At 37.5% G+C, this 12,108-nt stretch overlaps 1 long non-coding RNA gene across 3 annotated transcripts in view; it reads left to right on the top strand.

Annotated features, from left to right (window-relative positions):
• The window catches only part of LOC106522451 (uncharacterized), a 118,687-nt gene that overhangs the window by 22,155 nt on the left and 84,424 nt on the right, over positions 1-12,108 (top strand). For all 3 annotated transcript variants that reach the window (XR_001310790.1, XR_001310789.1, XR_001310791.1), the window contains exon 2: positions 494-641. This is a non-coding gene — a long non-coding RNA (uncharacterized LOC106522451). The remainder of the gene's footprint in view (positions 1-493; positions 642-12,108) is intronic.

The following is a 12,108-nucleotide window of genomic DNA, read 5'->3' on the forward strand; positions in this document are numbered from 1 at the left end:
TTGAATTGAATTGAATTGAATTGAATTGAATTGAATTGAATATACTTCTGCTCATTTCTCTTGCTTTGTCCACCATTACCAGCCAAATAATTTACCATTTGGTCTGCAATGCATCTTGGGATAGGTTGTGCTGAGAAGGGTAAATGGGGTTTGTCCCTCAAATCAAGAAAAAAGGTGGACAACTTTGTGGACCGCAGAGGAGGAGCGTTTATTCTGGATTAAAACACATAACTCAAGTCACATGGATGTACTCATTATTAACTTTTACAAAAGAATAAAAAAAAGCAGCAGGATCACTGCTAATTGACTTTGAAGTTGAATTGTTCACATAATATCTAAAGCAAACACACTAATGATGAAAAGTGCTACCTAAAGGTTGGGCAGCACACATCATGTAACACGCTGCTGTTGGAAGTGACCCTGCTTTACGTCATTGCTAAATGTGTTCAGCATCTTGTGATATAACATACTGTAACTTTGTGTGTTCTGACAGACTCCAGGTGAGTAAACGGATCACAGCTGGAGCTGCCACATCCTCACAACGAGCACGCCAGAACATTCAAAATGACAGACTCCACGGACCGCTTGAGCTTTCACAAACTGTTGCTGGAAACACTGCGGGGGGACAGTTTTTGCAAAAGGTATTAGCACACACAATAGTTAAAAAAAAAGAAATGGTGGGAGGGGATGAAAAGGCTCACTGTGTTTTAAAAATGATCTATCTGATATTCCCTGTGTGGTTTCTGCTTTAAATATTTGTTTAAATGGTGGACTGAATGGAAATGCCTCAAATGCAGATCTCTTTAACGCTGCAGGAGGATTAATCAGCCGCGCTGCAGTTTCAAATTGTCAGAATAAAAGTGTCTATTTTGAGTCATGAGTGCTTACAATGGCAGGGACACTGAGGGAATACGGTTTTTACTGGCACACGCTGATCTGTGCGTAGATCAACAGCTGACCACCCTGCTTTAATGTGAGCAACAAAGACGCGCTTCATTCACTTTAAACGATTCATGAATTGTGTGCCAGGCTGCGCTCTTAAAAGGCAAATTCTTTTAAGCTCCATGAATTAAATACAAAAGACCCTTTTAATCCATGCAGTATTCTAAGTAGGCCTGATACGATGACAAATTTTGCTGGACGATAATGATTGCGATGAAACAAAATTATCGTTTGGAGACCCTTTTAAACTAACATAATGATCAATCAACTAGAATTTAGTTATTGAACTTAAATACACTATTGCGATTAACTTTTTTTAAAATTTCCAAAACAGCATRTCGAATAAAAGGTAACTTGATTGGCCACACTGCTGTGGTGTCAGAATGAAGCTCAGAGCTGATTGGCCAGTTCAATCAATCACATGTACCAGGTGAGACATGAGGGGCTTGCCTCACATTTTKTGTTCTGGAGAGTCTGTAAGAAAATTTAGTGTTTGTTAACTGAAATCGAGACAAAACCACATAAATGTTGAATAGATTAAAATGTGAAGAGAATGGACCATACAACACCAGTGACTGGAGTGAACGCCGGTTTATTGCTGTCTGTGCAAGCAGGAAACCAACGCTGGCCAGAAAACCGAAAGTCCCGGCTATAAGTACATGGTCTTCAGTGCCTGGTACGCCCACTACAGGCCTACGGCTGAATCGCAGGCAACTCGTACAGAAAATATCATTCCTAATGAATTTATAACGGTATTTCTATGTGTTGTCATGATGTTTTGGGCATGTACCTAAAACTATTTTAATCAGGACATTACAATAGTCAAACAATAGATTATAAAAGTAAACCCTTAAAAAGGAAACTAAGACAAATGGTGTGGTGTTTTAAATCAGTATCTAACTAATAAATTCCTTCTAGGTGAACCCAGTTGATCAAAAGAGGTGTCAATGAAAAGAAGACAACCAATCRAATCGTTTAAACAGCCTATTATGAAAATTCAAAGTCCCTGGTAGGCTATAAAGAGGGAGGAAGTAACCACAAACCGGGAATGTACCGTGGGCGGTACTCACCTTACCCAGGGTCTGAGCTATTTCCTCCCACAAATTGCTTTCTGAAAGTCCTTATATTCTTAAACTGATGTATCATATAAGTTTTTATGTTTTCTAATACCCTCCATGAGACAGTCTTCAAAATTCGACTCCATTTTGTCCCCAACATGGCACCAATTCTCAACTCTTATCTGCTTGGTGTGGCACACAAAMCAGTTGAATGTGCGACACAGAGGATGTGAACATAAAAACTGATCTTTGTGTGGACCTSCCCGGCGCACATTTGCTTTGAGCTTATGAAGTTTACAGAAGATTATGAAATTTATAAAAAGTTACGAACTGACCTGGACTGGAGATTGGTCAAACAACAAACAGCTGCTGAAGTCGTACCATCGCTACCCACCTCCTCTATCCAAGCCGACTCAATTTATCCCGTGTCTTCCTCTGGCTTCATAAAAGATTTGCGGTCACCCTCATGCTGTTTACGCAATTTAAAGTGTACAAAAAAACTTCCTGCAAATCCAAGGTTCTGAGGGCGTCCTGAGTCATCGCCAGCTGAAAGAAGGTGTTGGAAAACCGAAGACGCTCCTCTAGCTAAAGGTCTGTTCACGAGGCACCTGGTGAATACCTGATGTGACAGTTCACTCCTCCCTACGCTAAAGCACCCGCTTCGGATGTTATCATCCATGAAATGGACGTTATTAGGCRTTATCAGTCCCATAGAATGGCTTCAGAATGTCCCACCTGTGCCCGTTAGCAGGTTCCCCGTCCCATAGAATGGCTTCCGATTGTCAGCTGGTTAATATGAGGCATAAAAAACTGGTTAATATGAGGCTTAAAGCCACTAAGTTTAACTTTAGAGCAAATGACATGGTTAGCGCCAAAGACCCCACCCTCCAACGCTTGTATATTGTAGCCTTCCAATAGGGCAATGGGTAGWGTGTTSGACCAGAGRGYGGGAGGGTTCGAGACCAACACAGGCACAAATAATTTATTACACTATCTTTTGGTTATTTACACATTCATTGTCATTGATAGATTAACCCACTAGTGGGCACTGTCGGGACAGTCTGAAGTCTAAAAGGCACAGTAGGGACACTCTGAAACCATTGTATGGGACTGATAACGCCTAATAACGTCCATTTCATGGACTGATAACATCAGAATCCCCTGGCTAAAGAGTAGAAAAGAGGGAGACGAAGAAAACAAAGAAGAAGGCAAATGAATTTCGAATTATCGACCTCATTTAATTGATTTATCACTTATGCTTCATTATAAGTGACAAGAACAATGTCCTGGAACAGGAAAGACAATGAGCAGAACTCAGAAAGAAGAGAGAGAGGAGTCTGCAAACCGCAGGTTTGATTTACAGAACAGAGGTGGGTCGCCTGCGTAAAATTAATAATAGGAAATGGAGGGTAGTTCAGAGACTTGTCCAAAATATACTTTCTCTGGCCCTTTAGACCCCTGGAAAAACGTGGGTGGCCTGTAAACCAGGCTTCCTCTGGTTTCTGATGTCAGTGTCGTTGCTGTAGGAGGTTTGACAGGAGCTTCACCACAACTGTGGTTTGGGTCAGACAAAAGGAGCAAGCTGTGATAGCAGGAGACAGCCTCCGTATAGTTTTTAAGAAGAGATGCTTAATGTGCATTTGTCAGGGTATTTTCGTCCCACCGTGGAGCCTGTTGCCACAGAGGAGGGAAGGAATGAAGAGGAGGATGAAATTTTTCAAATTCAATTGTTTTTAAGTACTTCACTTTTCCAGAAATCAAAAACCACACAGTGTATTATGGTCAGTGGATGTTTTGAATTACTTCAGCTACTTAATGGTTCCTCCTTTACTCAGCCCACAGAATTGTTTCACAGTGGTTTTATAACTTTGCTTAAGTCATTGAGTTGGATGTTGAGAAATCAGCTTTCTAAACCGTCGTCTTGTTGAAGCATGTAGGCCGTTCGTTTCATTTAAAGGCTGAAGTTAGAGTGACGGTGTTAAAAACAAAATAACTGTAATTGAATTTGTGCCCAAAAGATGAACCATGTTAAAGAAAACTTAAAGAAATCATTTTTACACTTTAAGAAATGATAATAATAATAATAATTCCAGTGAAACATTGAGTTTACTGAAATGAGCTTGGCTTATTTTTGTTTTGATTGCAGCAAGTGCAGTGGAAGATTTACTCTGCTGATTTTAGTCTAATGCAATAACTTTACTCAAGCTGGCACCATATTTAAGGATTCCCTGTTTTCTGAAATAACAGAGGATCTAAGGACCATTAGAGAGCAGAGACGGAGGTGAGTGGAGACGTGTGAAACATTTTGTAAATCTTGTGTCACCAAAACCACCACGAGCAGGATGAATGCGTTTATTTCACCAGCAGGATATCCCCTCAGACCTGCAGGGTGCGCGTCAGTGATGGGGATAACAGGAGAGGCATTATTTCAGCTCAACAGCTCGAGAAGGCGATAAAAAGCTCCCAGATTCTCCCGCAGGGCCGCAGCTACACATACGTCCATAGCTGCTGATGCTACATTTCATCTCTGCAGCTGAAACAGGCCTGTGTGGCATTAAATTTAGAAACAGAGCAACTACACTGTAAGATCAGGGAGAAAAAAACCTTAATGCCAAGCTGTCAGCACAGATCACACTATACTAATAAAAATCTTCATTACATCATCTGGAAAAGATCTCAATGCCTTACAGACCAGCTAGATTAACTATCCAATGATCATTTTACAGTTAATGCTTGAGCTCAGAATCAGTGTTTTGCAATGCATTGTGGTCTAGAKACTATCCTCCCTGTTTGTTGAAATATACTTTAAAAAGAGTTCAGCTCGGCTGTTATTCTGGAACCCAGATGTGTTGCACATTGAGGACGATTTGTTACAACAAAGTACCAACACAACAAATTTATAAATGTTTTTATGTAAAAGCTAATTTAAAAAGGCAAATGTACCAAAACAATGGAGCTGAATGCCAGCTGGAATAATCAGTCATCTTATTTTAGCACGTTATTTCGGTTAATGGTTGTTTTAGCAGAAAAGTAGCGATGTCACAAACCAGTTTTTCTTAAACTGAGTAAGAGTACAAATACTTCAATTTGGGTACTTGCTGATACCGAGTAACGACACCAAGTATTTTTAAATTTAGAACATAAACATTACACAATGATTTAAAAAGCACATTTCTCTTGTTTAGAACAAGGTGGCTACCCTTCCTTATAGACCTGCAGCCCCTCTGACTAGATCAAAACAAATATACAGGCTTTACAGTTGCAAAATTTAAAAAAATAAAATAAAATAAAAAATAACAAATAAGTTGGAGCTGATAAACTTTTCAGTTCAAACACGTGTCAAATTCAAGGCCCACAGACCAAATCTGACCTTCCCCGGCATTTTATGTGGCCCACGAGAACTGTATCTACTTTTTAATGTCTAAAATAAAAAGTAATGACAATAAACTACATCTTATTGAATGCAAAAGAAGCCAGTAGCTGGCAGCCGGCATAATTCACTGTATAAAGTTTTATTTTCTCTGCATTTTTACGAACTAGCTTTGCTGCAATCTAGTCATTCTGGGAGTTAGGAATTTCCCACTTACAAGTCGTAAATTTAAACTGGAACACCCCCTCTAGTGGGAATTCCCTGTTGGAAAGTGAGAGCATTCAGAAATCAAGATGATAGCTACTCACCACAACACATCAGTGAGTAAAACTCTCTTTTACTTTTAATAGCATTTCTGTATTTATTTCCCATTTCGGGAACTGTACAGTTCTTTTCAGTGTTTATAAGAAGATGTTAAAACGCTGTTTCTATGCAGGAAATACAAGGTAGAGCTCATATCGTGTTTGTTACCAGTACTCAGTCATAGCAATGAAACAAGGCTGTGTTAAGTCGAAGTTAAACATGAAACGTCARAGTTAATTGGCGCTTTGAGGACCACCATAATGCTCATGTGGCCCTCGGTGACAATGAGTTTAACACCTCTGATTTGAAATGTAAACTGTAAAATACATCAATACAGTACTGACACAGTATACAGGGACCTTATTGTAAAATGCTGGTATCTGGCCAGTACTGATACCAGTGTCAGTGTTGGGGCACCACAGGCAACAAAACTTCCTTTAGACCTTTACCTGGAYGTCAAATTCTTACTCAAAACATTCAAAATAAACGATGAAGCTGTTATAAGTTGTAGAGCAGCCAGACTTTGGCTCGTAACGAGCTGTGCGTCACTCTCCTCTGTGACGGTGGGCTGTAAAAAGAGCCCCACTGACGACGAGACAAACTCCATTGTCTCTCATGCTCGGTGAATAAAATGAATGATTCCTGTTATGACTGTCTGACCGGTTTTACTTCCGCTTTGTCTGCTAACAAGACTGAATCCTTTCATAGAAAGAAGCAGTTCTCAGTGTTCGAGGTTTACAGATGTACAGTTTGTCTATTTTTGTGCAGTCAACCAGATAGACTTATTCTTGAAAGTATTAACTAGATTTAGCTTGACTTTACGAATATTTTTGTTGGCTTGAACTTTAGACGCAAAGGTTTTTACACTACATTCAAAGGTTAATACCATTTTAACACATTTTTAATCATAAAGTCATGTGTTGCAAGAAAAATCCCCCCAAAAAGGAGTATTAAAATCTTTGTCAGACCTGTTTGATCATTAAGTCAAAGATCTTATTCTATGGAATAAACTGGATGAGTTCATTTATGTTACCTGAATATTTCAATTAGACAAAAATGTAAGTAGTTATTTTTGTTTTGCTTCGTTCAGAAGGTTTTATAATGAGATTTTTACCTACGCATTTTGTTGCAGGAGCAGTTGCTCATGAAGACTTGGTCCAATGTTCGACACATGTTCACAACCTTCAAAAAAACAGTAAAGTTATCCAAAGTCTCACTTTTAAACACTATTAGTTCAATACTCCAAAATTAATCTGAACTACCACTTTTTTTTTGCCTTTTTTTAAAGAAGTTACTCTAAGACCGAGGATTTAATCTGCTAAAAGTTGTACACTGCAAAAACTGTCCACCTAACCAAGTTTTAAAATCTTATATCAGCCAAAAAGTCTTTTTAATCTTGTTTTCAGACTGATTTTCTAAACAAGAACTGATTGTGTAAGAATAATCATCTTGTTTTCAGAATGTGTAATACTTGATTTGACTCAATTTTTTCTTATTTCAAGAATCTTACCAAGTAAAATTTTCTTACTCCATTAGCAGATATTTTGACTTAATTTGAGTCAAATTTTCAGACTAACAAGACAAATAATCTTACACATTCTGAAAACAAGATGATTATTCTTACACAATCAGTTCTTGTTTACTAAATCAGTCTCAAAACAAGATTAAAAAGACTTTTTGGCTGATATAAGATTTTAAACTTGGTTAGGTGGACATTTTTTGTAGTGTAAAACAAGGCATCGCCTTATTTCCACACAACTTGGTAAATGGAGATCTTAATCATAGTGGAGGTGGTAAAACATAAAACTTCTTTTATAGTTCTGAATCATTTTACAAGCTCTGGTAGCACTGGTATAATTTTAAGAAGCTTGGCTCAAACTGCGCCCGTTAAAAACACTCGCAAACATTAATTTTGCCGGTGGGATGAGAGATTGTGTTACCGCTGGTAGACGCAGGCGTTTGGCTAAAGGACAGTTCAAACCTGACTTCCTCTGAAAAAGCCTGACTGTGTTTGCCAACTTCTTCTGAAGAAACTGGACACAACCCAGTCATGCCTCGTCACGACGGTGACGCTGTTCAGATAAATAACACGGGTTACCCTGACGGATGCTGCCCTAAAACAAGAGATCGAAGACAAATGTGGAACTTTACCTGTTTTTTTAATGTTTTTATTGTCTTGGGATAAACTTTCAAGAATATAAAATTGATGATAAAAGTTTTATTTGTTTAGYTGTGCTTTATTAAAGAAATTAAAAAAAGTTTTAACTTTGAGTCAAACAAATTACTAAAATAGTAGGGTGGGCCTGATTGCCTTAAGCTTCAACCCTGAATCCCTTACTAAATGAGAAATTACTCACCCCACCCCACCCTGCTGATGCTCCGTCAGCAGCAGAATGACTGAATGGATCAAATTTAAAAGAAGACCAGAGACGGCTGGTATAAGGGGGCTAGTTACCTCCTCCTGTTGTTCGCAATAATAAATAACTAATAAACACAAATCAAAAATATTGTGTCACATTTTGTTAAATTTACAACAAAACTGGGGCTTTTCCTTTCATTTAATGGTTTTCATGGTACAGAATGATTGACAGATGTCTTGTCCCGCCCCCTTGGTTTGATGCTCATTTTGTTCAGCCCAGWGGCCAATAACGTGCCTCGAGCACGAGCGTATGTGGGCGGGGCTTAGCGTAGACTGAATGGGTACAACAACGAGCAAGATTAACGTAAAGCAAAAAAAGCAAATATACTAAGTACATTTACTTTGTTACAGAACTACATTTTTTTAAGGATCTAATTTCTTTAAGTACGTTTATAAATCATATCTTTTACTTTTATTTAGTTACATTTAAAACATAAAAATTAGACCTTTTACTTTACCTTTAAGTTTAACACCTTGTTACACGCTACAAATTTGTGACCTGAACACATCATGAAAACACTTGTTTATGTAGGGGAGACCGGGGACGGTTGCAACACGTCATTTTTCTCCAAACAGAAACAAGCTAGAGTGATGACACTCACACTGTACATGCTCAGTTAGATGTCCCACCTTGTAAAGAAAAAGTCAACAGATTCAAAAACTGCTCCAGGATTTATTTGAAAAAAAAAACTGTTTTTGAGGAACCAAAGTATTTTTTTACCCAGCTTTATTTTTGTTCTACTGTTGTCACTGTTTTTGTGATCCAGCTCAAACTTCTATGGTTTAAACAAGTGATCTGTTGACTTTTAACTAATCTAGTTAACATGTATCCAGATGAGCTTATTTAGCTAACACATGAGGTTTTATCATGGCTGACAGGAAGGGGGACAGTTGTAACAGCTGTTGTAACTGTCCCCATACGATAAATCCATATAAAAACAGAGCACATACAGATGAGATTAACATGTTGAAATTAAGTTTACACTTAAAAGGGTGTTGGGTATTCATGACAGTTTTATAGTTTAAAACATAAAAGTGTTTAAGATGTATTTTCTACAGTTGTTGTTTTCAACAATGGTTTTAAAATCCCAGTTTGTTTCAGTGTAAATGTTACATAATGTAGGCGTACAGTGACAATAGACAAAACTAAAGTTAATTGTCTCAAATTGTTCTGTTATCCTTGTCTCTAAAAGTCAACTGTATTTTATATCAATTAGAGTCTTTAACATCTGTATATAAGGTCTACTCATCAAGGCTAATCTATATTCATCATTTGATCAAAAAGAATAAATAAATAACGCTGTAATATCATTAGAACTTACAGTTTTTATTCATTTAGAAATAATATAAATATAAAAATAATAAAACTTTTATTTACAGTGAAATATATCGTATTAATATGTTGCAACCACCCCAAACAATGTTGCAACTGTCCCTGTCCCCGGGGTCAGTTGCAACATCTGACTTTTCATTTTCAAATAGTGAAGAATGTACATGATTTAATCATCTATAGTTTTAACAGACAGATGTAAGTTTATTGTAYTAAAATTTGGTTTGTGTAATTCAAACCATCTCTGAGGAACAGAGTCAAATGCAAAAAGTGTTGCAACTGTCCCCGGTCTCCCCTACTCTAAAACATTACGTGTTGAATTTATTTAACCAGGTTGTGTCAACTGGTTCCACTAAAGTGAGTTGAGTAAACGTTTAGTGGAGCCAGTTTGGTTAAGAAAATTCAACACTTAATTTAAAGTACTTTTACTTTCCTGATTACTGAGAGCAGTTTTATGACTTTTACAGAAATACTTATCTTACAAGAGAAATACATTTTTRCCAGTCATTATCTGTAAAAGTATATTTTCTTTTACTTTAGTTATTTCTTTCAAGTACTTTATATAATTCTGGTAGTTTTAGGTTTGGCTTCGTGCTGATAAATGACATCATTTCAGGTTTTCTTTATTTCAAATTGGATGTTTCTGTTGTTGGAGTCCAATCAGAAGCATTTTTTTATTTAAATATATGTATAATATATACAGTATCTGTTTGGCCGTCATTGAGGAAGATATTTAACTGATCTTTGCCACGCTTCAGGGTCGGTTATAAGGCTGTAGGCTCTTGAATTTATTCTTACGTTGTAGTTTTTAATATATTTGTGTTCTCGGCAGTCATGCCTGCATCATGCTCATCCCTCCAACTGGTAATTGTCATCGCTCGAGTGATTTCCACCTACGTCTGCGGAATAAATAATGCTTTTGTGAGACTTCTTTTGTCTGGCGTTTGCAGCCTGTGACAGTGATGATATTAAAACAGGAAGCAGTCACAATGTGTCATTATCAAAATGAGGAAGTAAAGGTGCTGCGGTATCAATATAGTTTTCTGGAGAAATTATGAGTTACAGGTCAATAATGACATGAAAAGTGATCCTGCTAGAAAAAAACTGACACAGGAGGTTCGATAAGTTTTAAAACAAACTTTAAAACAAATGTTTTAAAGTGAAACAAGTGCTCATTGTCATGGAGTATGTCTCCAAAATACACTTGGGGAGTAATTTTTTAAAAGTATAAAATTACATACAGTGTAAAAAAAAAAAAAGAGGAAGTGCCTTTTTTATTTTCCTGTTACATGAACCTTGGAGCATGCACGCCTCCCAGCTGCTCCAGCAGCTCAGCCCTGAAAGGGGTTTCACTTCTCTCTGGCTCAAGTTTTTCGTTTAAGTTGCAAAACACCTACAAAGCTCGTTGATACAATCACTTTCTCCTAAACCGCACTGTGAGACTCAAACTGGACTTCAAATCACAGACAAAAGGCWTCTGGTTCGCTCAGACAGAACTGCAGCAGGGCTGTACTTTTAATTAAAATCATCTWTATATAGAGTTTCACCACATAATAACCCGTGCAACCTAAACTAGAAATCCTCAATTACTGTACGTGTACCTAGAATACATAAAGAGGAAGCTTGCACTACTTGTTTCCATTTGCAAGCTTGAACAATTATCGTGTTCCTCTATAACACGCATCCTGAGATTTTTCTGCTGTTGAGTTGGTTTTCTTTTCAGTAATGATAGATATTATTATTTAAACTAATGATCTGGATTAATCTTGCATTCTCCCTAAATCGCGCTACAATCAGTGATGTTGAGGATCTCTCAGAGGTGTTTGTTGGGTTGTCTGGCAGTGTTTAAATCCACGTTGAAGGACTTAATCTCATCAGATGTGGAGGAGTTGCATCAGTTTGTGTAACTTTTGACGGTTTCAACTGACGAGCTGGATATATCTGAAACTAAAGTTCTCTTTTTGTGAGATCAACACTACAGATGTCGGTTAGGAAAGGCTGTTTTTCAACTCTAGGATCTCGTCTAAAACGTCTGAACCYGAATAAAAAAAAACCCAATTGGCACCGCAGCAATCATGGCTTAATGTGAAACAACTCAAATACTCTATCTACAACAGAGATTTAAATGTTACGGTTTATACTTTACAAACAATTGTACAGTGCAGCGAGGGGATTTCAGAAGGTGCTTCTGCTCAAACTGAACTTCCTGTTTTATATTTTAGAGCAGTGTTTGAAATGACACAACCTCATTGTTTTCAGGTGTTAGTACTCTGATAACCAGTTACCCAACTTCTGAGGAAAAAAAACAAGTGTTAAACATTAAACAGTAAACTTCAGAGCTAATGAAAGGAGCGTTTGTGGAAATGTTGTGTTAATATCTTACCTGTTGCAGATAACTTTTTGAAGGAATGGCTGATTCTTGTCAGACTGAGAAGCTACCAGCAGCCAAGACCAAAGAGGATTGCTGCCATCTTGAATCAACTCCTATCTAAAAAAAACTTGGTTTATGTGAGGCTGTGGTGTTTGGTTGGAGGCAGGCCGAAGAGTGCAAACAAACAGGTTAACTAGAAGCCCAACTCTTAACAAGTAAAATGTTCTTATTCCACTGGCAGAAATTTTGACTTAATTAGAGTCGAATTTTCAGACTAACAAGACAAATAATCTTACACATTCTGAAAACAAGATG

Source organism: Austrofundulus limnaeus, unplaced genomic scaffold, assembly GCF_001266775.1.
Source record: "Austrofundulus limnaeus strain Quisiro unplaced genomic scaffold, Austrofundulus_limnaeus-1.0 Scaffold129, whole genome shotgun sequence".
Taxonomy (NCBI): Eukaryota; Metazoa; Chordata; class Actinopteri; order Cyprinodontiformes; family Rivulidae; genus Austrofundulus; species Austrofundulus limnaeus.